Here is a 21908-nt window from a genome sequence, read left to right on the forward strand (position 1 = left end):
TGGGCACCAAACCCCAGAGCTTTTCTGTCATCAGCATACTCCTCTGTAGGCTTTTAAGGCTTGCCAGTCAGTTTGTGCTGTTCCATTGCTGGGAAGATAAGTTTCCTGTTGGGGAAAACCTTCCACATATAATTTTATTTAAACTTCCTTTTCTCTTTAGGAAAGTATATACTACGTTAGGAATATGTTTTTTTGACTGTCTCACAACTTTACTATACTTTTAAATGTGAGCGCACTTTTGTTTAAACATTCAAAATCTTTTTTTTTTTTTTTTTTTTAATGTGGAAAAACTGTGCTTAAAATACTTTTTGGTGCTATATTACAGTGCTTTGTACTGTACTTTAACTGGAAAAGTACTTTTTAAATTGTACTGTCTTGTGCTTCTTCATTTCCCAGGAAAGGGGCATGATTTTTGCTTGACCGTGGAACAAACTCAGTCTTCCCTCCAGCCACAAAAAAAAGAAGAAAAATTAAACAGCCTTTGCCACTGCAGCAGACTAGCAGTTTGCCTCATTTGCAGAGGGGTGACTCTGCTGTGGCCAAAGTTGGTTTCTCGTACCACTCATCTTTTTTCCTGGATCCATCTGGTGTTGTCCATGAGCCATTATAGCCCAGGGGTTAGCCATGTCTCCTGTGGCTGCTGTGGTCCCCCTCGGTGAGCAAGGGAGATTGGCTTTTGTTGGTTTTGGGAGAAGAGCCTGGGAAGGTGCCCCTACTAGACTGTTGTGCCCATCCCTGGGGAAGCTTTTGCTGCCATAAGTTGTCCTGTTTACCCCAAAGAAACAGAAAACTAAACCTTTCCAAGGTAGTTAGTTAATTGGTCTGGCTCAGGGTATTGTACAGGATATTGATTCTTCTTATCAGGTGATTTCTGGTAAAATAAATTACTGTTTTCCTGGAAGGGAATATGGCGTGACAGATGAGATGCAGGTTTTTCTCCTCCAATTTCTGATTCAGACTCCGAAGAGAGCATGTTATCTGAATCTCGTCATGGAATCTCTGTTTCCAGAATGTGCCAGCATTTTCAGTGGGCTAACACTGAGGTTTCTCATTCCCTCAAAAAGTGCCGTGAGCTGTTACAGCTGGAATTGCCAGAACTTCCTCCTGTCCCTCCAGTGCTGTCAACACTGGAGGATGTGTGTATCGCGCCCTGTGGTTTCCCTGACAGCCAGCCCTGTGAAAGCAGATTGACTGTACATACTTCCTCAGTCTTTCATAATATTGTGCACTCATCCCAAACCTAACCCAGCAGCTGTAGCTTTAGTTAATCCAGCTGCTGCCAAGCATTTTAACTCTAATCCTTCACACTCTGCCAAGGATAGTAATACAGTTGATAAGTTGTGGGGGGGGGGCAGTGTATGTTTCTGCATCTTTCATTTTTAAAAATTTGAATTGGCAGGCTCATATGTATTTGATTTATTATTAAAAGTATGAAGAATGCTCTGACTGCAATTCCTTTCTGTGAGGAAAAAATCTGTTTTGTGTGGCTTAGTTTATTCAATTTCTGAGGTCACTAGTCTTTGTTTTAAAGTGTCTACATGACTGCGTTGAGAACACACCAGGGCTGTTGCCACTGAAGTTATGTTGAGGAGATTTGCCTGGCTTGCATTCTCAGAACCTCCCAGAAGATGTAAAAAAAATTCTAATTTGGATACAGATTTAATTTTTGGACCTGTGCTGCAGAGGTTATCAAAAAATATGATGAGGGAGGTAAGTTGATACAGGGAATCTCTCTCTTGTTTTTTTTTTTGGTTTTTTTTTTTTGTTTTTTTGTTTGCTCATGACCTCCAAATTTTCTAATGTTTTCTTTCCTCCCTTATCCAGTTTTGGCAAGAAAAAAATAAACGGTCCCTGCAAAATGCTGGTAAGCTGACATATTTTTAAAGACTGACAGGGAGTGTCCAAAAAGAAAAACGGAATCTCCCCTAGAACAAAGGACAGGCAAATAAGGTAAATGCCTTCCCCACCCTCACAGTGCTTTATCTCTCCCAGAAAGTATGAATCTCCATTTCAGACAAATGATTTCTGAGACTGATTCAGCAAGGTTACAGATGGCAATGGGAGTTAATTTATCCATATCAGGGAACTGTTCTGCATTCACCAAAACAACTCCTCTGTTCCTCTTGTCCTACATTACTTCTCAGGGGGGTAGTAAAAATTTCCTCCTTCCCAGTCAGGAAAGTTTTTAATATTTTTGGTGCCAAAGAAAGAAAATGCCTGAAGGACCAGTTCTGGACCATTTCTGAACCATTATGACATAGTGCTCAAGTTCAAAATGCTTTCACTTCTCAAGTCCTCCTTCCTCATTTGAGTTTTATGGCAACTTTAGATGTTTATATTCCTTTTCATCCAGACTTCAGTTTACTTAAGATTTTGTGCATCTGGATCAGATTCAATTCTCTGCTTGACCCTTTTGGGGCTACCCACTGCTCCAAGAGTGTGCCTTTCATAGTCCATTGCAACCTACAGAGAATCCATGTTTTTCCATATTTCGATAACTTGCTTATCTCTGCATAGTCTTTTTCAAAGTGTTATGAACCTCACTTATGTGAGAGAGTTTCTATGCAAGCTGGGATTTCAAGGGAACATTCAGAAGTCTTTCTTGACTCCATTACACAGGATTGTATTGCTGGGTTGTCTGCTAGAGGCCATGGTACAAAGACCGTTTCCTCCACATGAAAAATATGTGATTCTCTTATCTCTTTGCAAGACTCCATTTGAGAAAGATACAGTAGTATCCAAAGTCTGTTTGGTCTTCACACCAACACCCATTATCTTTTCAGATGCCAAGATTTGTGGGAGATGAAATCGCATGGTAGAGGCATCAAATATCCCTGAATCCAGGTCTCCCGTCTGTCCTGCTCCAAAGCAGTCAGTCACCACAGATGCTTCGGACTTTGCTTGAGGAGCAGTGTTAAGGGGGAAAAAGTGTTAGGTATCTGTGACAACCACGACCGACACAAGCAAATAAAGGCAAGCATCTCTTTTATATTTATCAAGACACTTTGCTATCTGAATCACCACAGGTCCCAGTAGTCCACTTCATGTTACAGACACTACCACAGTGATGGGGTACTTAAACAAGCAAGGGTAACAACATCTTAGTTAAACCACACCAGTCAGTCAGTTCAATGAACCAGGAATATCCAATTATTTTTATATTCTGAAATATGATACTTTTAAGTCCTAAGGGACTGAATGTTGAACTTGATTGGAAATTTTTAAGTAATTGAAATACGTATTAATAATGTAATTGATATATATATATATATAAATATATATATATATAAATATATATATATAATATATATGGATGTTTTTTCCTGATGTTTTGTACTCCCTGAAGGCTTTGAGCCCGAGGCGCTCGGGAGAATAAAATAATTCTTGAGTCAACATTCCCGAGGATTTTGCTGTTTTTCTGTGGCTGTAATTGGATATTCCTGGTTGATTGAACTGACTAGTGTGGTTTAACTAACATGGCCACAGATCCATCTGCAAATATCCCCAGGGTGTTGTATGATGAGATTGGAGAGCCTACTCAACGATCCATGGAACATCATTTGCTCCATGTAGAAGATAAGAATGAGTTGTAGTGGAAATTTGGCAGCTGAGTTCTGGGATAAGCATATGGATGAAAGGAACCAAACGTATGGACAGTCCTTTCTTGTCAGTGGGTACAAATAATGTAGCCAATTTATCTAATGAGCTGCAAGAATTATGTAATCAACTTGAACATTTGTTTGTTGAAACCAGTACCCATTTTAATATATTGAGCCTGAGAAGGTTATCTTGAGCTGGATGTTACACCAAGGGGATTACATGCGTTTAAAGCCCTAGTACTACCTTTTGAAGATGATGAGGAAGATCATATTTTTAAGAAAAAAATGGGTTTCTGCAGCTCATAAGTGTGCTTTGGAGTGGGTGGGTATCTTAATAGAATGTGATCAAGTTAAGCAGCGCCGACTTAAAAATTATACTCAGTCTGTATGCTCAGAGTTGACTAATAAGCTACCCACTCTTAAGTTTGACGTACTGCTGGCTGCTGATAAGATCCCATGAGCAAGATCTTATTGAGAAAACGAAGGGAAAGCTTCGTAGAAATCTACGTGAATACAGTAATTATAGAGTATTCCTGTGGAAGACCAAAGCGCATGCGCAGTCTGCAGAAGTGAATGGCAGCAGAAAAGTACCTACAGCAGTATCGTTTGCTTCTTCGGACAAAGTGAGGACAATGGACTATGAAAGTGAAGAAAATTACTATCCTCCCCTACCAGCAGCACAAGACGCAGCCTCTCATAATGAAAGGTTTCAGAGAGCTACTAGTGGACCCTGTGAAACCAACGGGAAGAGAAAGAGGGAGACCGGAACAAAAATGAGGATGGACAGTATAAAAGACAATACAAAAAAGGTAGATGGCAGTCACTCTACCATTAAGACTTTTAACTTAAAGAATTGCACACAGTGAAATTGGTATTTTGGTTGTAAATATTTCCGGATGTGATATATCTAGTGCTCTTGAGTCTGCTTTATGCTTAGGCCTTAAGTTTGTGCCATCAGTGCTTCCACAACTACATAATATAAAGTGTGAAATACTCTACTTTATTAGGAAGCTGGATTTGATCAATCATTTTGCTGCTGGAGAAAATTAGGAAGGGGAAAAGGAAAAAATAAGTTTAAATGAAAGCTTCTACTGTTTCAGGAAATTATAGTATGTTAAATGCTTCTTGTTTGATACAACGAAAATTGTTGGTAAAAGCTTATTTATTCCACCTTTTAATATCACTATTCATCATTTTTCATCAACTTTAAAATTTCCTATTGAAATTTAAGTTCTAAGTCTAGTATTCAATTTAAGTTTTGATCAGTGACAGGCTCTGAAAGAAATGAGTAAAAATTCGCAGCTCATTAAACCTGCAGACAAGGGTAATAAAGTGATAATTATGAATTTTAAACAATGTCTTGAAATGTGTTACAAGTTGCTGTAAGATGAAGAAGTTAATGAAAGAGTTGATGTATCTATAATCATGCACTTGACAAATATAAATTATTATTACATAAAGGTTTTGGGTTGGGTTATTTTAAAAAACAAGATTTAGTTTTCTGTTGAAGGGTGTGAATTAGCCTCTTTCTATTGCCTACCAGAAATACATAAAGGTTTGCATAATTTGCAGGGGTGACCTATAGTCTCTTCATGTAAAAATTTTTTTACGTAATATGGGGATATTCTTACATGAATAGTTGTTTACATATGTATAGAAGACTTCATCTTATATTAAAGATGCACATGATTTTGTTGAAAAAAATATCAGATTTAAAGTGGGAAGAAGAAATGTACTGGATAGTTCTCTATGTGAAGAGTCTACATACAAATATAACACATGAATTTGGTATTTAAGCATTACAATATTTTTTAGCATACACACCGGTTCCTAATTATGTTAGTTAGTTAATTTTTGCTTAGAAAATAACTTTTTTTTTTGTTTGTTTTTAATAATGAGGTTTTTTCATCAAAGGCAGGGAACAGCCATGGGGGCTCCTTTTGCCCCCATGTATGCTGATTTAATGATGGCCTTTTTTGAAGTAGAATTTTTATTTCGTAATGAATTTTTTAAGAAATATGTTTGTAGACACTTTAGATATATAGATCTGATTTTTATTTGTAAATATGGTTGTAGTGAGTGAGGTTCAGTTGTTTGTGGAGTTGATTCATAATAACAGATTTGGGTTTAATTTGATGGTCTCCAGGTGGGTGATCATGTTTATTTTCTAGGTTTAGACTTGAGGGGCAAGGAAGACGGTTTGATTTGTAGGAAAGTACATATGAAGTTTGAGGGGGTATACAGTTTTTATATGGCACTAGTTGCTATCCCCCCCATCTAATCACTTCCTTGCCATATAGTGAATTTTTACGGTTAGACAGACTTTTCCATGTGGATTGTGATTTTGATAAAGAAATATCACAGTCTGCTGAAATGTTTATACAGAGGGGTGTAATAAATATGAAGTAGAGAATGCTTTAAATAGGATTTTACAGAAACGCTGTACAGGGGTAGATGTAATTATAAAGTGTGACAGTGGAAATAAAATTGCTAAAGTTAGTATGGTTGTGTTTGCTTTTTCAGAAGCAGTAGGTGTATTCAATAGGGATAGTTTGAGTATTGGTGAGAGAAATGGTATATTGTGTAACTATTTTTAATAATTTTAAGTGAGAAAATTACATAGTTGTATTATTTCTGGCCCATGTTGTAATACATACTGTTTTAAAACAAAAACCTGTGATTTCATTTAAAAGGGGTCGTAGTACATCGGATATGGGGGTCCATACTAGATTTCAGATGCCATAAGGTCCGGTTGGTTTAGAACTTTCAACTGGCATGGGCTCGTTTTCTTGTGGGAACTGCTCTGATGTTCGTGTTTCACTGTTGCAGTCATTACACTTGGGTTATCCTGCTGGCAGGCGACCCGCAGTCGGCCCGAGTTCCAAAGTCTTTGCCTGGTGTCGGTTGCTGTCGCCTCTTCCCTGACGTCAGTGCGCCAGGGGTACAAAAGTTGCAACCCACTCCATTTTCTTCAGTGTTTCTTGCCACGCGGTGCCCAAAGCAAAAGCAGTTCGCAAGTGCCGGTCGGCCGACTCCTGAGATTTTCAAAATTGAGTTTCAGAACCGAAGTCTTCAATAAAGCTAAGTACCCCATTGGGGAAACTTTTCTTGCTCCAGACCGATGTCAGTAAAAGTTAATAATTGTATTTCTTGTGGGACGCAAATACCTCATAAGGACTTTCACTCTTACTGTATTCCTTGCCTAGGCCCCGACCACGACGTTACTAGTTGTCGGTTTTGTGCTAGATTCAATAAACGCACTATTAAATGTCTGTTTGATTTTGCTTTACATTATTTTGGCCGAAGGTTTAATTACATAATGCCGTCGGAACAACCGACAACCGGAATTTATAAAAAAACGCAAAGACAAAGAAAAGGACAGGCATCCGAGGTCCAAAACCGACGACGAAGCCTCTTCTAGGCCAGTCGCCAGTTTTCAGTGAGGTGCTTTCGCAGCCCCTGACACCCGCTACCTCAGAGCCACAGGCTGTAACCGACAGCCACATGGAGACACCGAGGCCTGTGGAAACTCAAGGTATTGGGCCTTCGGAAACTATACCCTCAGATGGGTCCGGAGCCGCTGTGCAGGCATCGGCTTCTGAGGGTGTATTCATACCTTCACAGCTTACAATTAAACCCACTACAGCAGCAAAGGCAAAGTCAAAAACACCATTAAAGACAAGGAAGCAAGTACAGCATTCTCCAGAACAGTCATCCATGCCAAAGAAACAGATGCTTAAAATGGCCGAAGACCTAATTACTTTAATCAGGGGTTCCCATCCCCCTCCTGACAAAAGGCCTAGGCAAGACACTGACTATGATTCCTCTGACCAGGTTTCCATTTCCTCTGATTCCTCTTCTGATCAGGGATATCCTCTCCCTCCCTATGAGGACTCTGATGCAGGGATATCCTCTCCCTCCCTATGAGGACTCTGATGCAGAAGGGTCTGTACCTTCAGCCTCTCCGCCTGAGGATTATTCTTTTGGGGAAACCCTGCACACCATGAGGGAGCATTTCCATTGGGAGAGCCAGGATTATTCAGAATCCAAGAAAAGGCTCGGAGACTTACTTTTATTGCCTCAGCACAGGCCCCTGGCTATCCCCCCTGTGCTTGATATTGTTGATGATGTTTTTCCTGAATCCAGTCTGTCTCCTGATTCCTTACTCCCTGCACCAGTCAAGCCAGACGGGTACTACAGGGTCCCTGACTCTCATAAATCTCTTTACAAAAACCCCGCTGCTGACCCAGAAACAATTTCTCAGGGTCCTAAAGGGGTTAAGGCTTCTACTGCTAAAAATCCTGTCCCCTCAGATAGGGATTCCAGAGCTCTGGACAGATGGGGGAAAAAAGTTTACACTTCTGCTACTTTAGCTGTAAGAGCCTTAAACTGCCAGTTTCACATGCTTAAATATCAACAGTACCTCATGTCATTGTTAAAACAGAAAATGGTTTCAAATTCAGAAAGTCCTGACAGTAAGGAAATGCAGGATTTATTGCATGCAGTTGAACAAGTGGGAAAGCATACTCTGCAATGTGGTTTTGATTCATTAGAGGCTTCTTGTAGAGCCACAGTTACAGGCTCTGTTATTCGAAGACATGCTTGGTTGAAAGAACAAAGTTTACCTGACCATGTTAAAGTAAAATTATTGGATGCCCCTCTACAGCATGATACTTTGTTTGGTGTTAAGGCAGAAGAGGTGTTAAAGAAAATGGAGGATAAAGCAAAATCAATGCAGACGGTGAAATATTTCTTACAGGTTTAGCCACCTAGCAGAAACTGGCCTTCAAAAAATTGGTCCTTTCCAGTGTCAGACAGACCACAAAGAGGCAGATACAGACGCCCAAGAGGCAGATCTCAGCCCCAGGGCTCCTACAGACCTAAACAATGGGGTGTTTCAGCCCCCAAAGGAGGGGAAGACGAATCACAACCTTATAGGAAACGGTCCCAATGACTTCCCTGTACAAATGCCAAGCACTTTTGACAGCACCCCTAGGTGGAAAGCTAGCACTTTTCTCAAAAAATTGACACATGATCACCCAGGACCAATGGGTGCTGAATATTGTTTCTCAGGGTTACAGGTTCCACTTCCACACGCTTCCAAAACCAAAAGGTATGCCAGACCTGCCACAAAACCAATGGGCAGAGGCACAAAAACAGATTGCTGCTGTTATGGACATGGGAGCTATTCAAAAAGTTCCACAGCAAGAACAGGGACAAGGATTTTACTCAAGACTTTTCTTAGTACCCAGAAAGGACAAAGCCTGGAGACCAATACTGGACCTGTCAATCCTAAATACTTTCCTGGATGTTCCAAAATTCAAAATGTTAACACTACAGCAACTTCTGCCCATGCTGGGCAAGAAGGCTTGGCTAGTTACTTTGGACCTCAAGGAGGCATACCTGCATATCCCAATCAGACATTATTGCAGAAGATGCCTCACATTCATAGCAAGCTCAATGCATTACCAGTTCTCTGCACTGCCCTTTGGCTTATCTACTGCGCCCAGGGTCTTCACAAAATGCCTGGCACCAGTAACTGCATTTTGCAGACAAAAAGGAATTCAAATGTATCCCTACTTGGACGACTGCCTTATTCAAGCAGAGAGCAAGGACATTCTTCTAAAACATCTGGCATTTGTAAAAAGATTACTAATTTGCCTAGGGTACACAGTAAACGAAAAGAAATCAAAACTAGTGCCCTCTCAAGAGATATAATATTCCTGGGTGCAAGCTTAAATACAACTGCCCAGATGGCTTATCTCACGCCAGACAAACAAAGGCAACTGACTCATTACTTTCAAATGATGGCAACAAAAACCCAGCTCCCTGCAAGAAAAATTCTGCAGGCCCTGGGCTTCATGGCATCCTGCATTCTACTAATTCCATATGCAAAACTGCATATGAGGAAACTACAATGGTATCTAAAAAGTGTTTGGACTCAGCATTGTCTCAGTATGGAGACTATCATAACTTTAATTCCCTGCCTACAACAGGAGTTTCGATGGTGGTCCCAGGCCTGTCACCACAACAAGGGACAGCCTTTCACCTTACCCACAGCCAGACAGACAATAACAACGGATGCATCGGATTATGCCTGGGGGGCACATATGGCAGGAAAATGTATTCAGGGCACGTGGCCCAAGGAACAAATGCATCTTCACATCAATCAAAAAGAGATGCTAGCTGTACAGAATGCCCTGACAGCTTTCAAGGACCTACTACATCCAGGACTACTACTAATAAAGGCGGACAATACCACAGTCATGTGGTACATAAACAAGCAAGGGGGCACACATTCCTACCCCCTATGTAGGCAAGCCATGATTTTGTGGAACACAGCACTGACCTATCAAGTACATCTGCATACACAATTCCTGCCAGGAACAAAAAATACACTGGCAGACTAAGCAGAAATCTCATGGATCCTCATGAATGGAAGCTAAATCCACAAGTGTTCAGCATGATAACGAGGAAATGGGGACGCCCAGACATAGATCTTTTTGCCCCCCCTCACAATTACCAAATACAGAAATTTTGCACAAGAACTTATCACTCTCAAGCATGGAAAGTGGATGCTCTATCATTCAGCTGGAAGTGCCTGACACTCTATGACTTCCCTCTGATGCCTCTTCTTACCAAAGTGCTACTAAAAGTCAGACCAGAAAGGCCAAAAATGATCCTGATTGCCCCAGACTGGCCACGCCAGCACTGGTACACAATTCTAAAGAGTTTGTCTCAAGGCTCATCTTGGCTTCTACCTCAAATTCCTCATCTTCTGACACAACAAAACAATCAGATTCTGCACAGTCAACTCAGAACCTTAAACCTGGCAGCATGGCAGATAATGTAGCCACTCAGACTGCACCTCTCTCTAAAGCTGTTATGGATGTCCTTTTAGAAGCCAGGAGGCCCAGCACTAGGAAATCTTATGCAGAAAAATGGAAGAGATTCTGTTCTTGGAACCAGGCACAAGGGCTCGAACCACTTGTCCCTAATATACCTCAGATTTTACAATACCTAACTGAGATGCTGGACAGAGGCTTATCTTTCTCGTCTATTAAAATCCATGCCTCTGCCATTTCAGCTCATTACAATACGGAACCTCCTATTTTTTCACATCCTCTACTACGGCAGTACCTCAGAGGGGCAAAAAATATAAGACCCCCAAGGAGAGCACCAGTACCTATTTGGAACCTCGATTTTGTTTTAGAAAAACTCACACTGCCTCCTTTTGAACCAACCAGCACAGCTGATCTAAAATTCTTATCATGGAAAACTGCTTTGCTCCTAGCAATAACTTCAGCAAGAAGCGTCTCAGAGTTACAGGCATTAATGGCTGTGGAACCTTTCCTCATTTTTCATCAGGACAGGGTTTCTCTTAGGACAAACCCAACATTCATGCCAAAAGTGGTCTCCAATGTGGCCTTAAACCAAACAATTCATTTACCTACGTTTTACCCAAAACCCCAGAATAAAGGGGAGAGACTTCTGCATGCTTTGGATATACACAGACAGCTACGATTCTACTTGGACAAAACAAAAGCTTTCAGAAAAACTGAGCAACTGTTTGTAGCCTATGCTGCAGGATCACAAGGAAAGCCTATTACAAAGCAGACAATCTCAAAATGGATAGGACACTGCATCCGCTTCTGTTATGCACAACATGGCAAATCAGTGTCTAAGGGCATTAGGCCTCATTCTACCAGAGCAGCAGCCACTTCAGCAGCTTTCCTCAGAGGAGTACCAACCAAAGACATTTTAGAAGCTGCAACCTGGAGCTCAGTGCACACCTTCACCAAGCACTACCACTTACCTCTCTACTCTAAATCCAGAGCAGGCTTTGCCACTGTAGTTCTGCAGGGCCTGGTAGCCTCTCCAAATCCAATTTAGACCCAGCCGCCCAACCTCAGCTTTGGGATTCTACCCAAGTGTAATGACTGCAACAGTGAAACACGATGAACATAGTACAGTTGCAGTCCAGGTTACCCACCCACCATCCCCCTTGTTTCATTGCTGGGACTTTTCTGTACTTCTCATCTCTATACAACCTATGTGGTGTATTTGCTTGTAGATGAAGGAAATGTTTATAGTAATATATGCATGTTTTTTGGCATAATTTTATCTTTCCAGCCTTCCTATCTGGGGGGCACCTGACATCTGGGGCAAGAAAAACTGAAGAAAATGGCATCTGTTGCAGCTTTTATACCCCTGGTGCACTGACTTCAGGGAAGAGGTGACAGCAACCGACGCCGGACCAAGACTTTGGAACTCGGGCCGACTGCGGGTCGCCTGCCAGCAGGATTAACCCAAGTGTAATGACTACAACAGTAAATACACTCTAACATCTACATTTATGGTAGGTACACAACTGTACTTTTGTCCCCATAGCTTTTCTTATGTTAATGGGATTAAATTTAAGCCCAATCAATGCTTTTCATGTAATACGGCAGGAATAGTATACATTTTAAAATGTCCATGTAATAAGTTCTATGTGGGGGGAAGTATAAGAATATTTAAGGTATGATGTCAAGAACATATTAGGGACATAAAAATGGTAACTGTGAAAACCCCATAGCAGTACAATTTAGAAAATATCATGCAAGTAATTTTAAACTTCTTAGGGGATGTATTTTGGAACAAGTACACATTCAAAAGGGTGAATTAACCTTTTTAAAAGATAATTTGTTGTATAAAGAAGCACCTTCTATTCTGAAATATGATACTTTTAAGTCCTAAGGGACTGAATGTTGCACTTAATTGGAAATATTTAATTAAATGAAATAAGTGTTAATAATGTAATTGATGTGGATATATATGGATGTTTTTTTTCCTGATGTTTTGTACTCCTTGAAGGTTCTAAGCCCGAGGCGCTAGAGAGAATAAAATATTTCTTAAGTTAACATTCCTGTGGATTTTGCTGTTTCTGTGGCTGTATTTCGGTGGCTATAACCATATCTTACACCCTATGCAGACTAGCCATGTTAGCATTAAATATAGGTTTACAGCACAGTCGCACTCTACAGGCATACTATATTCCATTGGAGCAAAATTGTGTGGCAGAGCAAAGGCAGACCCTCATGAATGGAAACTAGATCAGGTGGTCTTCCAAATTTGATCCATCTATGAGAGTTCTTCAAGTAGACCTTCTTTTTCTTCCTCTGAACAACCAGCTGGCAAAATTCTGCTTCATGACTCCATGCAGTAAGGCCTGGAAGACGGATGCCTTTTCCTTTTTTTTCCCTTGGACAGGAATGTTCTTGTATGCTTTTCCACTCTTACCACTAATATCCAGGGTGCTTCTGAAGATTCAGAGGGAATCCCCAAAGATCATTGTGGTGACTCCCTTCTGTTAGAATTTGGCCAGGGGCAGTTTCCATGAGCCCGCTCACAGACTTGATATACAAACACAAGAACAGGGGGTGTGTAATACATCCTGACTCCAAATAACTACACTTGCCTGCCTGGATGATAGGATCTTAATACCTTTTAGGCACCTATTTACTGAGGCTGTACAGAGGTACTAATGGAGGCAAGAAAATTGGTTACTAGAAAACTTTTATATAAGTAAATGGAAGAGGTTTTTTAGTTGGTGCCATTAGCTTAACCAGCATCCATTCAGAGCTAGTGTTTCTCTGGTTTTATAGTATTTGTGAGTTTCTTTACTAAGGCCTGTATTATTCCTCTGTTGGCCATTTCATCATATCTGCCCATGGATCCCCCTCTTTCGATACATTTTCATGTCAGTGTTTTTGAAAGGGGTACTACATAAGAGACCTCCATGAAAACTGATGGCTCCTCCTTGGTGTCTAACACTTGCTCCTGCTCCATGTGAACCAAATCATCTGGCTGACTTTAGGGTTATACCATGGAAAAAGTACTGATTGCTCTGACTGCTACAAGAAGAGTAGCTGAGTTGCAAGCTTTGGTGGTTGGTCAGCCTTTTCATTTTCCACTGAGAGAGGATTTCTTCGGAACTAATCCTTTTATGCCTAAAGTGGTATCCAAGTTTATTTTAATCCAAGTTATCCTCCTCCATGTGTTCTTGAACGCAAAAATAAGGAGGGGAGGATATTTCATACCGTAGATGTCCACAGACAACTCTTGTACTATTCTGACAGAACACAAATCTATCAGAACCTCTGCTTAGTTGTCCATTTCTTGTAAAGGTAAGAAGAAAGGACACCTGTTTCAAAGTGGAGTATTTCTCAGTGGTTGTCTCAGGCTATTGCCTTTTGTTGTTCCCACTACAATAAAACTATTCCTTGCAGAGTCAAGATATTCTGCCAGTGCCTTGACTTCATCTGCGGCTTTTTAGGAAGAGGTTGGACTCTCTAGAAGTATTCTAGAAACAGCAACTTGGTCCTCTGTACATATTTGTATAGAGTACTACAAGCTAGATTCCTTCTGCAGGTCTAGGTCAGGCTTTGACAGGACCATTTTTCAGGGGCTTCTTGACCATTCCACCTCCCAGTTCTAAGCTATGGTAATCTACTGATACGATTGGGCTACTGTAGCAGTGATTTAGTATAAAGAACATTGTACAGCTGTGTAAGTAAACTTACACTAACAGTAGATGTTCAAATGATCACTGATGTTCATCGTGTTTCACTGTTGCAGTCATGACTGTAGGGTTCTCCCCTGCCGGCAGGCAGTCCTCGGTCGGCCAGAATCCCAAAGTCTTGGTCCGGCGTCGGCTGTTCAGCCATGCTCCCTGACGTCAGAGCGCCAGGAGTACAAAGCTGACAGCCGACGCCATGTTCTCCAGTCTTTCTTGCCGTGCGGTGATAGCAGTTCGCATTTGCCGGTCGGCTGACTCCTGACAATTTTTGCAAAACGTACTTCAGTTCGAAGACTTTCTTCTCCTACTCAAAGCTAAGTACCCCGTTGGGGAAACTTTTTTCTTGCTCCAGTCCGATGTCAGAAAAAGTTAATAATTGTATTTCATGTGGGAAGCAAATACCTCATAAGGATTTTCATTCTTACTGTATTCCTTGCTTAGGCCCTGACCGCGATGTAGCTAGTTGTCGGTTTTGTGCTGGATTCAATTAACGTACGATTAAACGAAGGTACGATTTTGCATTTCATTACTTCGGTAGGCGCTTTAATTACAAAATGTCGTCGGATTCGGTTCCGGCTACTGGAGTTCACAAACGACGCAAGGATAAAGACAGGCCTCCGAGGTCCAAATCGGACGATATTGTACAAGCAGAGCCAGCTTCAGGTTCGGCCGTAGTCAGTGAGGCGCTTTTGCAGCCCCTGTCGTCGGGCATTTCCGAACCGATGGCCGAAACGGACTCCCACGAGGAGCCAACTAGGCCTTTGAATATTTCTGTTGCAGGACCTTCGGACAATGCTCCTTCGGATGGGTCCGGAGCCGCTGTGCAGGTACCGGCTTCCAAAGGGGTTTTCAGGCCTACTCAGCTTCTAATAAAGGCAAAGCCAAAGATAAAGGCAAAGACTCCTTCCAAATCAAAGACTACAGCTCAGGCCTCTTCAGATCCGGCACCCAAGTCTCAAAAACAGTTACTTAAGATGGCGGAGGACTTACTTACTATGATTAGGGGTTCACATCCCCCTCAAGATAAAAGGCCAAGGCAGGAAGTGTATTATGACTCCTCTGATCAGGCTTCTGTTTCTTCAGTTTCTTCTTCTGACCAGGAATATTCTTTCCCTCCTTATGAGGATTCTGATGCTGAGGAATCCATTCCTTCAGCTTCTCCCCCTGAGGATTTCTCTTTTGGGGAAACTTTACATGAAATGAGGGAACATTTTCACTGGGAAGGACAGGAGTACTCAGAATCTAAGAAAAGACTTAGGGATTTTCTTCTTCTTCCCCAACATAGACCCCTGGCTATCCCTCCTATTTTGGATATTGTGGATGATGCTTTTTCGGAGGCTAACTTAACTCCGGACTCTTCCTCCAGCTCCTGCCAAGCCAGACAGATATTATAGGGTTCCTGATTCCCACCAGTTTTCGTACAAGAATACTACTGCTGATCCTGAAACCATTTCTCAGGGTCCTAAGGAGGTTAAGGCCGCTACTGCTAAAAACCCCATTCCCACTGAGAAGGATTCCAGATCTTTAGAAAGATGGGGCAAAAAAGTGTACACTTCTGCTACTTTATCTATTAGGGCTTTAAACTGTCAATTTCATATGCTGAAATACCAGCAATTTCTTCTGTCTGTTTTGAAACAAAAGCTAACTTCCATTTCTGCCTGTGCAGATGATAAGGAGTTACATGACTTAATGCATGCCACTGAACAAGTTGGGAAGCATGGTTTACACTGTGGATTTGATGCCTTGGAGGCTTCTTGTAGGGCTGCTGCCTCTGGTACAGTCATTAGAAGGCATGCTTGGTTAAAGGAACAAAACTTGCCAGATCAAGTAAAAGCTAAGTTATTGGATGCTCCTGTCGAGCATAATGTTTTGTTTGGACCTAAGGCTGAAGAGGTGATAAAGAAGATGGAGGACAAGACAAAATCCATGCAAACGGTTAAAGATTTCTTACAAGTACAGCCACACAGATTTAGTAGGAATTGGCCTTCAAAAAATTGGTCCTTTCCCAATTCAGACAGGCCTCAGAGGGGTAGATGCAGACGCTCCCGAGGAAGGCCTCAAACGCAAGCTTCTTATAGACCAAGACAGTGGACTGCTTCCACCTCTAGGGGAGGAGAGGACAGGTCGCAAGCTCTTAGAAAACAGGCTCAATGACTCCCTCTGTTGGGCTGCAGGAACTTCTTGCCTGGAAGCCCCTCTCGGAGGAAAACGTTCTCTTTTTCACCTAAATTGGACTCATATAACCCAAGACAAGTGGGTTCTGGATGTGGTTTCAAGAGGTTACAAATTCCATTTTCATACCCTACCAAGACCAAGCGGATGGCCGGATCTTCCAAAACCCCAATGGTTAGAGGCCTTAAACCAGGTGGAGGCTCTCTTGGCTATGAAAGCCATAGAACTGGTTCCACTTTCAGAGATGGGACAAGGTTTTTACTCGAGGCTCTTTCTAGTCCCCAGAAAGCAAAATTCATGGAGACCCATTCTGGATCTGTCAGTCTTGAACACTTTTCTCGAGATACCAAAATTCAAGATGCTTACTCTACAGCAGCTACTTCCAATGCTGACCAAAAATGCATGGATGGTAACTTTGGATTTAAAGGAGGCATATTTGCACATTCCCATCAGGCAGGAATGCAGAAAATACCTCGGGTTCAGGGCCGGATCAAGGCACTATCAATTCTCTGCGCTGCCCTTTGGATTGTCTACTGCGCCCAGGGTCTTCACCAAATGCCTGGCTCCAGTAGTAGCTTATTGCAGACTCAAGGGAATTCAAATTTACCCTTATCTGGACAATTGTCTAATTCAGGCAGACAGCAAGGATGTCTTACTCCAGCATCTAGAATTTGTTCAGAACCTTCTCAAGTTCCTGGGATTCTCTGTAAACATAAAAAAGTCAAATTTGACACCCTCACAACAGATAACTTTTCTGGGTGCTCTTCTAAACACCACAACCCAGATGGCATTTCTGACATCCGAAAAACAATTACAGCTGGCTTCAACTTTCAAAACCTTGGCAACTTTAACTCGGCTTTCTGCAAGGAAATTCCTGCAGGCTTTGGGTTACTTGGCCTCCTGCATCCTTCTCGTACCATATGCCAGACTACATATGAGGAAAATTCAGTGGTACCTAAAAAGTGTATGGTCTCAACATTGCCACAGTTTAGACATATACAGATTACCGTCCTGCCTTGTCTCCAAAAGGAATTCCTTTGGTGGTCCAAGGCATGTACTCTAAACATAAGAAAACCCTTCAGTCTGCCTCCAGCCACTCAGATATTAACCACGGACGCTTCAGATTATGCATGGGGAGCCCATTTTCAGGGCAACTGTCAGCAGGGCCTTTGGACAAAGGATCAGAAACTCCTGCATATCAATTTAAAGGAAATGTTAGCCGTACAGAACGCTCTATTGGCTTTCAGGAATCTTCTACAACCAGGACAGCTATTAATACGGACAGACAACACCACAGTTATGTGGTACATAAACAAGCAAGGAGGATCTCATTCCTATCCCCTTTGCAGACCCATGAATCTGTGGAACACAGCTCTAGCTTGCAAACTGGACCTTCAAGCTCAATTTCTACCAGGGAAGCAAAACTTCCTGGCAGACAGTCTGAGCAGAAACCTGTCGGATCCACACGAATGGATGCTGGACACCAAAATATTCAGGATGATTACAGCAGTCTGGGGATGTCCTCACATAGACCTCTTTGCATCCCATCTCAATCATCAACTACAGATTTTTTGCGCCAGGATTTTCCACAAACTAGCTTGGAAAGTGGATGCACTATCATTCAGTTGGAGAAACCTCTCGGGGGGCGGTATGCCTTTCTGCCTCTTCCTCTTCTTCCACGGGTGTTATTAAAGATCAAACAGGACAAGCCCAAGATGATAATTTTGCTGGCCCCAAATTGGCCTCGACAATTTTGGTACCCAACTCTGAAAAACCTTTGTCTGAAGCCCCCTTGGGTATTACCACAAACTCCGAACCTTCTGTCCCAGCACCAGGGTCAGGTTCTGCACTCCCGTGTCAAAACTCTCAGCCTGGCGGCCTGGTTAATCCAGGGTCCTTGATTCATTCTCTCCAACCCAAGCAGGTTATAGATGTCATTTTAGAAGCCAAACATCCTAGCACTAGAAAATCTTATGCAGGAAAATGGAAAAGATTTTGCACCTGGCTGCAGGTTCAGGATTCAGATCCTCTTATTCCTAACATTCCTCTGATTTTACTTTACCTGACAGACCTCTTACATAAGGGTCTCTCTTTCTCTTCCATAAAGATCCATGCTTCTGCTATTTCTGCTCATTATAATACAGACCCTCCTATCTTTTCCCATTAGCTCATGAGACAGTTTCTCAGAGGAGCTAAGAACTTAAGGCCCCCTAGATCTCCTCCCATTCCTGCTTGGGATCTCAACTATGTTTTGGAAAAACTCACCTTACCTCATTTTGAGCCTGCTGCCACTTCTGACATCAAGTTTTTATCTTGGAAGACAGCCATTCTGTTAGCTCTGATCTCTGCCAGGAGAGTTTCAGAGTTGCAAGCTCTCATGGCTGTGGAACCTTATATTATTTTTCTTCTAGACAGGGTGTCTTTAAGGACTAATCCTTCTTTCATGCCTAAGGTGGTTTCCAAAGTGGCTTTAAATCGAACTATTCACTTGCCAACTTTTTTCCCCAGTCCTCAAAATAAGGGGGAAAGGATCTTGCATTCCTTGGATGTACACAGACAACTACGTTTTTACCTTGACAGAACAGAACCAAGGACATCAGGAAATCAGAGCAATTGTTTGATGTCCTTCATGGATGCATCTGCAGTCATAACAAGTGGGTTGTCCTGTCGTCAGGCAGCCCTGCAGTCGGCCGGATTCCAAAGTCCGGGTCCGGCTTCGGCTGATGTCGCACTCCACCCGACGTCATCTCTGTTGGTCTTCGGGTATAAAAGCATCAGCCGACGCCATTTTCCCCAGTCTTTCTTGCCGCGTGGCGCCCGAAGCAGAAGCTGTTCGCAAGTGCCGGTCGGTCGGATCCAGAGATTACTTCTACCGAATACTACTTCGAAGACTTCTAAAGCTAAGTTACCCCGTTGGGGACTCTTTCTTGCCTCAGCCGATGTCAGAAAAAGTTAACAATTGTTTAACCTGTGGGAAACAAATACCTCATAAAGATTTCCACTCTTACTGTCTGCCTTGTTTAGGCCCAGCCCACGTAGCAGCCTGTTCGGCCTGTGCCTCCTTCAACCCGGCGAACGCTTAGGCGTCGGTCGGAGTTTGCAGAACAGTTTTCGGTACTGATTTTGCGTACATTATCCCGTCGGATCCTCCGACTACCCAATCTTCAAAACGCAAAGATAAGACCGACACTCGCGGTCCGCGGTTTCGGCGAAACCACGGTAAAGCAAACATGAGTGTCTCGGTTTCGGCGAAACCGAGAAAACGGATCACAGTACAGCTGAACCTATACTTACAACTGAGGCCCCTGCTACAACTCTTGAATCGACCTCAGAAATTTTACCCACTACGGTGGTTCACTCATCAGACACCATCCCTTGGATGTCTCTACCCCAGCACGTGGTGCTGCTAGGCCTCCAGCAGCCATGTCCATTAAGGCCTTCGCCAGGGCTAAAGCAGCCAAGACTACTAAATCAGTGCCTGTTAAACCCCCACATCCAGGCCCTCTTCTAGTTCTCAAATGCTTTCTTTGGCAGAAGATTTAATTTCTTTAATTAGAGGATCTCAATCTCACCCAGACAGGGCCTCTCAGCCCCAGAGAAGAGACCTAGGGCAGAGCCCCGAGCCAGTGTCTTCTGATGATTCTGCTGATGAATCAGACATTACTGACCAGCCAGAGGCTCCCTTCTCCAATTTTGAAGATTCTGATGCTGAAGAATCCATTCCAGCTGCTTCCCCACCAGAAGAATTCTCCTTTGGGGAAACCTTGCATGCCATGCGAGAACAGTTCCAATGGCAGCAACAGGATTTTTCAGACTCCAGAAAAGACTTAGGACCTTTCTGCACCTCCCACAGCACAGGCCCTTAGCTATACCTCCTGTTCTCTCTGTGGTGGATGATGCTTTCAATGATGTTTGCTCCGCTCCAGATTCTTTACCCCAGCCCCTGCCAAACCAGACAGATTTTACAGGGTGCCAGATACTCATCACCACCTTTACAAGGCCCCACTTGCAGACCCAGAAACTATATCCCAGGGTCCCAAGGCAGTAGCGACCACAGCTAAAACCCTATTCCTTCTGAAAGGGAAGCAAGGTCATTAGACAGATGGGGTAAAAAGGTCTACACTTCAGCTACTCTCTCAGCTAGAGCTTTAAACTGTCAGTTTTACATGATACAATACCAAGAGTTTATGCTTGATCAGTTAACTAAAAAACTAACCACTGATGAATCTCTTGATAAGAAATATGTATTAGAGATGGTAAATAACATACAACAGGTTAGCAACCATTCCTTAAAATGTGGCTATGATGCACTGGAGGCTTCATTTAGATCAGCCATGACAGGCACAGTGATAAGAAGGCATGCATGGCTAAAGGAACAAGCTTTACCGGATCATGTTAAAGCTAAGTTGCTAGATGCTCCTATGGACAAGACAAGTTTGTTTGGTACACCTGCCCAGCAGGTTATGAAGAAAATGGAAGAAAAGGCAAAATCTGTTCAAACTGTTAAAGATTTCTTGCAGGTTCAACCCACAAGGTTTAGCAGGAACTGGCCTGCCAAAAATTGGTCCTTTCCTGACTCCACAAAATTTCAAAGGGGCAGGAATAGGCGTTCCAGAGGCAGAAACCAATCCAGAGGAGGTGCCTACAGAGGGCGACAGTGGCAAGGTAACAACAGAGGCACAGACGCAGCCACTGCCACTACATCAGCACAACCACAGTGACTTAATCCTAACTCCGCCTACCAGGGAACAAATAGCAGCTCCTCTAGGCGGAAAGTTAACCTTATTTTCAAAGAACTGGCACTACATAACAAAAGACAAGTGGATTTTACAAACCATAGATCAAGGTTACGGTTTCACTTCCACACTTTACCAGTCAAAGAGGAATGCCAAATCTACCTCCAAATCAAAAACAGAGGCTCTACGCCAGATAATGGAGGTAGCAAACATGAGAGCTGTGGAAAGAGTGCCAACAGCAGAACAAGGAAAGGGTTCTATTCCAGACTATTCCTAGTTCCAAGAAAGGAAAAAGTTGGAGACCAATTCTCGACCTGTCCACCTTAAATACATACATCATTGTCCCAAAATTCAAAATGCTGACCCTACAGCAACTTCTTCCCATGCTGGGCAAGGAGTCTTGGCTGGTAACTCTAGATCTCAAGGAGGCATACCTGCACGTCCCCATTCGACCAATCTGCAGAAGATACCTCAGATTTCTTGCAGGATCAGAGCACTATCAATTCTCAGCATTGCCCTTTGGCTTATCTACTGCGCCCAGAGTATTCACAAAATGCCTGGCATCAGTAATCGCCCATTGCAGACTACAGGAATTCAGATTTACCCATACCTGGACGACTGCCTACTACAAGGGGACAACAAAAGCAAGCTGACAACAGATTTACAAAGGGTCATTTACTTGCTACAAGGACTGGGATACACAGTCAATTTACAAAAGTCAAGGCTGATACCATCCCAAACAAGGACATTCTTGGGCGGAATTGGACACAGTACAACAAATGGCATTCCTGACTACAGAAAAACAAAAGAACTTCCTCTTTACTTCTTGGCACTAACAAA

At 42.6% G+C, this 21908-nt stretch overlaps 1 protein-coding gene across 1 annotated transcript in view; it reads left to right on the forward strand.

Moving 5' to 3' along the window:
• The window catches only part of TMEM165 (transmembrane protein 165), a 321260-nt gene that overhangs the window by 125173 nt on the left and 174179 nt on the right, over positions 1–21908 (forward strand). The window lies entirely within an intron of this gene.

The sequence above is a fragment of the Protopterus annectens genome, chromosome 2.part1 (genome assembly GCF_019279795.1).
Source record: "Protopterus annectens isolate FY-2018-M chromosome 2.part1, PAN1.0, whole genome shotgun sequence".
NCBI lineage: Eukaryota > Metazoa > Chordata > Ceratodontiformes > Protopteridae > Protopterus > Protopterus annectens.